The sequence below is a fragment of the Tenrec ecaudatus genome, chromosome X, assembly GCF_050624435.1.
Source record: "Tenrec ecaudatus isolate mTenEca1 chromosome X, mTenEca1.hap1, whole genome shotgun sequence".
In the NCBI taxonomy this organism is placed as follows: Eukaryota; Metazoa; Chordata; class Mammalia; order Afrosoricida; family Tenrecidae; genus Tenrec; species Tenrec ecaudatus.
In genome coordinates this window covers 9,115,112-9,124,288 of record NC_134548.1, presented here as the reverse complement: position 1 = coordinate 9,124,288, position 9,177 = coordinate 9,115,112, and the positions used below count along the sequence as shown (strand labels likewise).

The window sequence follows — 9,177 nt, the reverse complement described above, 5'->3', positions numbered from 1 at the left end:
TTCATGTAGTGGTCTTTCAATCTGGCTAATCCAGTGTGTCCTCCAGAGTATCTCAAAGGTAAGAAGGAAATGAGAGGGGTGGTTTGGGATCAGCTACTGGGCCCAACGCTGTCAAGCCCACTCAGGGTGGGGTGGGGGGTCCCTGGCCTTGAAGGGTCCAGGGACTTCAACGAGCCTCAAAAGGCACTTAATGAATATTTATTACATTGACAAATGTCTCTAGATCACATTTGTATATCTGAATTATTCCTGGTCCCAATTTACCTCTAATCAGGGTATAATCAACTTTAATACTGATTTAAATTTAAATACTTGTTAGTTCGTACTTTCTAAATTTTGCTTTGCATCTCTAATGACAAGCTCTTTTGTCATTTTTCACTTGTAAAAATGGACGTCATGACCTCTTGTTAACAGATTCCCACTGCCAAAGTCTCATCAGTACAAAAGGCGGGGGTGGAGGGGTGGGGGTGGGGGGGTTGCAAATTTCAATGTCAGTATCACGAGGAGTGCAATATCTGAAACTGTCGAATCAAATAAAGCATTGATCAGACAAGGAAACCTGAGGCAGAAGGAACCTGTGTGAAGATGGAAGCTTGTCAGTGAAGGAAAATTCAAGTATTTCCCACTAATTGCAATAAGAAGGTGGGCAGACTGCACCTTGTCAGAGGAGGAAAACCTGAGAAACCTGGAAAAGCAAGGCCATACTATCTGGTTCCAGCTCTCACAGCATTCACTCATAATACTGATGGTTGCTATGGTAATAATTTATCAAAATAATTCTCAAAATATCGACTATCATGGAGTCAATGCCGACTCATGGTGACCCTATAGGTACAGGTAGAACTGCCCCTGTGAATTTTCGAGACTGTCACTCTTCCCAGGAATAGTAAGATCTGTCTTTCTTCCACAATGAGTGGTGGTTTCGAGCTGCTGACCCTGCAGTTAGCAGTTCAACTTATAACCGCTACACCAGCATGATTCTTTAATTCATTTGAACAGTTTAATGAAAAATTTTAAAATAGGGCTGACTTTGCCAGTTTGCTGAATAATTAGGCATGTTCTTATCCTCACCACTGTTAGTTTTAAATTTGTCTTGTATCTGTTGCCATCCTTCCTAGATCACTGATATTCTCCCAATCAGCCCCTCACCATTTCCGGGCTGGGAGACTACAATAACTCCTATCTACTTCCCACTACCTGTGGCTGTTCCCACAAGTCCCCCCTCTGTCTTAGCCTGCTGCCAGCACATGTCTGATTCATCAGTGGTGAGCCTTTGTTCTTACTCCAGGCTAGGGTTGATAATGTGGTGTTCTATATACAGTAAGCTACCAGAAGAGTTTCAGTATGGCTGGCCATGACAGTCACATGCTCCTTGTTAATAAACACAGGGACATCCTGGTTCAGCTCCAGCAGCTCTGCCCAACAGAACCTACAATAAAAAATGTCGAATCTATGACTTCCAGGGTGGTGGCCATTAACTAGAATCCCTGGGTGGTGCAAATGGTTAATACCATTGGCTGTTAACCATAGAGGTTAGTGGTTTGAGTCTACTCAGAAGTAACTCGGAAGAAAGACCTGATGATCCACTTCTGAAAAAACAACCATTGGGAATCCTCTGGAGCACAGATGTACTTGGACATGCTGGGAGTCGCCATCAGTGTTGGCAGCATTCTGGTTGAATAGAGCAAGGAGAATGTAGAACCACTTCAAGGCTGGGATTGATGCTACTCCTCATGATGCAAGCCGTCTAAGCAAAGTAGTCTTCTGGCTACATCATATATCTGCTCTTTTTTTTTAAGAGAGAGAGACATTTATTTTTTTGTTTTATTTTAATCCTGACAATTTAAGAATTTCAGCTAATAATTCACATATTTGTTCCCTAACACACAAATGATGAAGCACAAAAGAGCAACTGTAACTTCAGTACATGGTGTTTATGGTTAGGAATTTACCTTTAAACTTTTTCAAGAGCAGAAAGCCATGAAATGGCTACAAGTGATAACACTGGGGAATGTCCTGATACCAGAGCCAAATTACAGGTATTTTGGGAAAATGTTTTCTATATTAAGAATATTGTATATTTTTGAGGATGAATGCTTTTCCCTTGGCTGAAATATTCAACAACCTGAAGTCGCTAAACTTACAGTTAAAGAGGAACAGCTCTTAAAATCAGTCAGTGTTCGAGCAAGGAAACTTCAGCACAGAAGCAAACTTAGCGAGCTTGTCTTAGTGATTCAGGCACAATGCTCAGCAGGAGAACTCTCCACGGAAGCCCAGCTTAAGCCATTTATACTTCAGAAGGGCCAGAAAAGGTTGGAATTGGTGGACTTTGAAAATGTTTATGTTCTTTGATTAGCTGGGATAAATGGTACATTGTAAATTTGGAGCAATATGAAACATCAGTGTCTTCTGTAGCTCAACTCGGGAGGCAGCAAGCAAAACTGGGGCCAAGAGGGTTGACTTCACAGTCCAGACTGCAAAGGGTGACGCCCGCACCCGCCAGCCCGTGCCCACGTCGAGCAGGAACACGGAGGGCGTGGCCCCAAGCCCAGAGGGACATGATGTCAATTATTCATTGCAATCTTGGACACGCCCTCTCCTCAGGTGTTTTACTCACTTTGTAGGTGTTCCTCTGGACACATTGGGGACACAGCAGATTGTCTTCCATATGAGGAGGGGGGAAACTGCAGGCAGCTATGAAGAAGAGAACACTCATTTTCCCTGGTGTCTCAGGGGCCCAGTCTCATCCAACGTGAAACTGCAACCACAACCAGCCACTTTTGTTTGCAGGGAGACTTCTCCCATGTACCACACACCACCTGACAGCCTAAGTCTCTTGTGGTGATTCTTCCACCTCCACCTGCCCAGCTCTGCCTGCAGTTCTTGACCCGGAGGTCAGCACAGCCTCACGGGTGGAGTCTTATTTTGTCGTCCATCTTACCGTATTGTCAACTGTATTGATATCTTGCTGGAGAACAGATTCAAAGGCAGGCGCCCCTTCTTCGGGGGAAGGAGCTGCTTCCAGGAGGGCCAGTCCCCTCAGAACACATCTTCTTTTTCTGAGAGCCATCTAGAGATGTTTTCCCCTTGTCCACATTTGATTTTTCAGACCCGTCTGGATCTTGGCTTCCTTTGCTGTGGCAGCAGGCAAATTATCTTGACTTGGGTGGGTACCTTCACACAGTCGCTTACATGCATCCAATTTCTGGCCTTTGGTGCTCAACTTGAATTGATGGCACCAGGCCCACAGGATGTCTCAATGAACTAGTGGCCGTTTTCACAGTAATGGTGGAATCTGAATCTCCTTGCCAGGCACCTAGTAGTTGTTTTGTGAATTCTCTTTTGGGAAGGAAGCTTTTTCTTTTTTCATTCTTTTTCGTTGGGTCCCTTGAGATGCACTATTTTGTACAGTTGACAATGGACTTCTTTCATGAGCAGCCTATGGAAGTTGTTCAGGTTCTGGCACAGGTTCGTGCCTGAGAGAGAGAGTGACGCGCCCTGCCTCCAGTTTCTCTGTGGAGTTCCACGTTGGGCGGGGTGGGGGGGGGTAGGTAGGGAAGTTAACAGGTTACCGCGAGTCAGGAGCTGAAAACGGCAACAACAGCCATTGGTCTCCTGGGTCAGCAGCCAAGTCTCTGGACTCAGCCTCTGAGTCATGTGTTCCCTTGGCTTTTGGCTCCAAGTGTCAGGAAGCTGACCTCTCTGAGACTGTCCCATAGTTCCATAGTCTCAGTTCCCAGGAGAATGTAATCCAGAGCCTCAGCTCTGCTTTTCTGAGTCTCGGGGCCAATCTCTGATGTCCCTGGTCTTGCTGGTGTCCACCACTTTGGACATGTGCTCCCTTATATCTGCTCTTGAAATCCACTTGGGGTCAATAGTTTCCTGACAGTGGATAGACTGGGAACTGCTGTAGCCTATGTCAATTCTTTGCCACTTGGAGTTAATGAGGTTTGTATCATGAGCCCAGGGAGTAGCTTGGTTTTGTTTGTGGTATTTGAGTTGCCTCTAAATAAATGAGGGGATGCTCATTTTCTTTATCCTACCTAACCTTCTGGCAGACGGCCATTTTAAGACATTTAATCTTTCTTTTTCTCTTCATTTCCCAAGTTCATAAATCATATCCCAGCTAGTAAATGAAACGCCTTCTTTCCTCCCAAGCCATATTCTATTTAATCCCAATTAATTGAAATCATCTTTCTATTACAAAAACTTATAAGGCAAGATTGCAAAAGCAGATTTCAAACTTTGCATGGTTGAGTTCTTTGCCAAGACTTAACATTATCTTCTAACTTTGATGTGAATATTGTTACACAACAGTTCATGTAGCTCAAGATTATTAATATTGTCAAAAAAACCCAGACCTAATTTACATCTAAGAAATGTTTGCGGAAATGCACACAGATCAGCAATTTTCTCCACATCGGAATTTTTCTGTCTGACTTCCTTCCACTTGGTGTGATATGTTTAGTTACATAATCTCTCCCTAACGAAAGAGGAATTTTGTGGCAAAAACCTGGAAGAGAAATGGACAAGGCCTACTCTCTTAATATGAACCAGATACAAAAATCTCCCTGGAGGGCATCTCTGGTAGTTCTGGATTAAGTAAGTGAAAGCTCTTTAAAAAAAGAAATCCATTTTAGTTAGCTATATTTTCCTATCATCTACATCCACTACCTCACTCATTATTTGCCTGCCAGCGATTACCATGACAAAAATAGGTTGTCCCATTGCCTAAGTGTTTCTCTCAGAAGACACAGGTGAAAGCCAGTCCAGGGCTTGTGTTGAGAAGCCCATGAGTTTGCTGGATGAATTAAGCAGAGAGCAGCAGGTCAGTGTCAACATTCATCTATTCCCCGTGGAATAGAAACAAAAATATCACACCTCATTTGAAATCCCTGTATCCTGTCTCCTAGTAGGTAGGAATCCGAAAGCTATTTTGCTTGCATCGGGCAGTGAAGGATGTAGGTCCTCCAAAGGGGAGGACCAGGTGCACTTTGTCCCATTTCTTTCATTGCAAGGGAGCCTAATCATTTGAAATTGACTAAATCTGTCTGATGGTGAATTGCTATTGCAGGCACAGAGCGAATTCTAAACTCAAAGGGGGAGCATGTGTGTTTATGCTTTTTCAATCTCTAATAAAAGTTTCATGTTGGATTGCTACATAGAACCATGAAACATGAACCTGGGAAAATATGAAAAATGTATGCTGCGTGCTTCTAGTATATTCAATAGCAGATTGTAATGTATAGCAAAGTGATGGTTACCATAGCAACAGAGTAAACTGGGGGCGTGTTTGTGCCAGAAAGTTACAGCCAGCCTCTGGTCAGAAATAACCATTTTGCTCATGTTGTTATTGTTGTTGTTAGGGAATTGGTTCCTGACTAGGTGATCCTATCCTCAATCACGTAAAATGCAGCCTGGTCCTGTACCATCCTCATGAACCCGTCATGGATCACACCATTTTATTTTTTTTCCTTATATTTCTTTTTTTTTTATTAGGGGCTCATACAACTCTTATCACAATCCATACATATACATACACCAATTGTATAAAGCACATCCGTATATTCTTTGCCCTAATCATTTTCAAAGCATTTGCTCTCCTCTTAAGCCCTTTGCATCAGGTCCTCTTTTTTTCCCCTCCCTCCCCTCTCCCCCCTCCCTCATGAGCCCTTGATAATTTATAGATTGTTATTTTGTCATATCTTGCCCTATCTGGAGTCTCCCTTTCCCCCCTTCTCTGCCGTCCATCTCCCAGGGAGGAGGTCACATGTGGATCCTTGCAATCGGTTCCCCCTTTCCAAACCATTCACCCTCTACTCTCCCAGTATCACTCCTCACACCCCTGGTCCTGAAGATATCATTGACCCTGGATTCCCTGTGCCTCCAGCTCCCATATGCACCAGTGTACAACCTCTGCCCTATCCAATCCTGCAAGGTAGAATTCGGATCATGGTAGTTGGGGGGAGGAAGCATCCAGGATCTGGGGGAAAGCTGTGTTCTTCATCGGTACTACATCACATCTCCTCTCCTAAACCCCTCTGTGGATCAGACCATTTTAATCAGCAGGTGTTCATTGTCTGTGTTTCAAAACTATATCACCAGGCCTTACTTATAATGCTATTTCACCTTCTACATTTCTTTGGATTGGATGGTCTGCTTTATCTACCCTGGTACCTATGAATGTGACCTTATTTGGAATTAGAGTCTTTGAAGATGTTATCAGTTAAGTAGACTTGAAATCATACAGGATTGAAAAAAAAAAGCAAAACTCATTGCCTTCAAGTCAATTTTGACTCGTAGTGACCCTCTACAGGAGTAGAGTGGGTCCTAAACCTGCCTCAGTGTCCTTATAAAAGAGAAGAGACTTACACAGAAGACAGCCAGAAGAAGATCCATCTACAAGTCAAGCAACACCTGGGGCGGCCAGGGGAGATGTGGAAGGCTAGAGGACTTGGTTCTGCAGACCTATGGATTCAGGCTCCTAATCTCCAGGAAAGGAGACAACACTGTTCTATAGCTTGAAGTCTCCCTCTCCCTGGTATCTTTTTACAATAGCTCTGGAAAAGTAAGATGGGCATCAATCACCTAGATTTGGGTTCTGAAAATTGTTGACCATCTTCTTAAACTTTAGATTTCTAAGCTTTTTCTCATAACGATTCCCAGAATATTAAAAGCCCAGCATAATAAACAAAGTGGGTGTGAGTCAGCTCCTCTCATCTCAATGGCTTAAGTAATCAACATAATTGATAAGATGGAGTGAAGCAAACAACATAATGAAAGGACAGGACGTACCTTGTAATTTTTGGATAAATTAATGTGATGATGAATAATTAATCATCTAAATAATTAGAGTATTGCTTTAAAATAAAATAGTACACATCTATTCCTGAATAGTAGCTATTACTCTATCTGCTAACCCAATGGCTGATGGTCTTTAGTACGTTGACCTAGCAGAGGCAGAACTTAGCTGATTTATTCGTTGAAATGGTTACAATGAAAACATATATGCGTAGCCATTTTATGATAGGTACTGAATCCAGTGTAAACCATCGCAACATACTTTCCTCAAGTGGTTTTCACACCAATAGTTTTCAGAAGGACAGCAGAGAACATTTCTTCAACCTTCTGACTTCAGAACTGACCATGAAAAGGCTGCCCTTCAGAAAGGTGGAATGATTATATATTTTTGGAATAAAGCCAGGGCTCTAATTTGAAGTCTGAGAGGAGGGGGGCAAAGGGGTGGAGGACAGCCAGTAATGAAAATCTCTCCCCCTGTAACAATTAAAGTCAGCATTTATGGAGTGACGACTGTGCCAGGTATGGTCTTTTATATTAGTTTTCAACTTTATGACAACCTTGAAAGAAGCTATTCTCCATTCCATAAGCTGAGGCTATGTTACCCGGCATAACTTCCTCAACATCAAACATATGTGACTGTTCTCTTTTCTGATTACATGAGGGAGCCTCAAAAATTTGTGGGGAAATGCCCTTAATCTTTTACTTCCATTTTCCCCACAAACTTTTTGAAGCCCTCTTCTGGTTATAAAATTTGATGGGAAACTTCTGGATGGCAGATTCTAGACCTGTGGGATATTTTTTACCATTATATGCCTACCTGGGAGCCACATGGCACTGTGGTTTAAGCAGCTCAGACGCTAACTTAAAGATCTGTGGTTTGAGCTCACTGGTTGCTTCATGGAACAAAGATTTAACAGTTGGCCTCCTTGGGAATTCTTTGGGGTCATTCTACTCTGCCTTATAGGCTTGCTTTGGGTCAAAATGGACTCAACATCTGTGGGTTTGATTTGGTTTTTCATATGCCTAGCATGTAGTCCAGAACTTGTAATATGATAGTACTACAAGGTAAAAGTAATAGAAGCTATGAAGATTGTTTTCCAGCAATAAAGTTCTGTGATAAGTTGTAGGAGGTATCTATTGTTGCATAACAAATTACCCTAAAACACTGGTATGAACAAGAATCACTCTTTTCTAGCAGTTTCTCTAGGTTAGGGATTGAGGAGAAGCTTAACTGGGCAATTGTAGAAGAAGCTTTCAAGAGGTTGTCATTTGGACATCACTATGAGTGGGTATCTGAAGGCTCAACTGAAGCTGGAGAATTTGCTTTCTGGATGGCCCACTCGCGTTCTGGATGGCCCACTCGCTTTCTGGATGGCCCACTCACTTTCTGGATGACCTACTCGCATGGCTATTGGCAGGAGGCCTCAGTTTCTTGTAGGTGACCTTTTCCACAGGAATATGTGTGGCCTCACAATATGGCAGCTGACTTCCCCAAGAATAAGTGATCCAAGAAAGAGACAAAGAGAAGGCCATGATGTTTTTCATGACCCAGTCTCAGAAGTCAACTACCATCACTTCTACTACCATTTGTTAGCAGCAAATCACTAAGTATATCCCACATTCAAGGGGAGAGGTGTGCTCCCCCTTTTGGCACAGTGGTTGTGCATTGGACTGTGATCCGCAAGGTCCCGGGTTCAAAACTATGAGTCTGCTCCATGAGAGAAAGAGAGGGCTTAGTACTCCCATAAACAGTTGCAGTCTCAGAAACTCACAGGGATTTCTCTACCCTGTCCTATAGGATCGCTGTGAGTCAGCCTCAACTCAATGACAGTGAGTTTGGTTTTTGTTTTGGGTTTTTTAAAGGAAGCAATATCAAAGAACTTGTGGACATGTTTTAATGCTATCCCATAAACAAACTTTGATTTCAGAAAATACTGGTACCACAGACATCCCAGAACATCAAAAAACACAATTCAACTTACTGAAAGCAGCTAACATGACCACAACCAACCTGCCTACACTAAATGTGATGAGAAATATTAGGAAATTAGAACCCTTCAAAGACGTTGAGTTCTGGTAATGTCACAATGTGTCTGAATAATATTGAGATTCCTATTCAAATATTGTTATTGCCTAAAATATAGGTATGGCAGTGTAACATTTTTCTACAAAGGTCAGTGCCATTATTCATAGAGGCACACAAAAGAAAACCAACAAAACCCACTGCTTTCGAGTTGATTCTGGGTCATAGCAACCCTATTAGACAAAGAGTTCTATGGAATTTCCAAGACTGTAAATCTTTATGAAAGCAGACTGCCACATCTTTCACCCACAGAGTGGCTGTTGTGTTTGAGCCTCTGACCTTGAGGTTAGTAG

At 42.6% G+C, this 9,177-nt stretch overlaps 1 pseudogene; it reads right to left on the bottom strand.

Annotated features, from left to right (window-relative positions):
- Window positions 1–2,572: 2,572 nt before the first annotated feature.
- Window positions 2,573–9,177, bottom strand: part of LOC142433160 (developmental pluripotency-associated protein 4 pseudogene) — a 41,330-nt pseudogene continuing 34,725 nt past the window's right edge.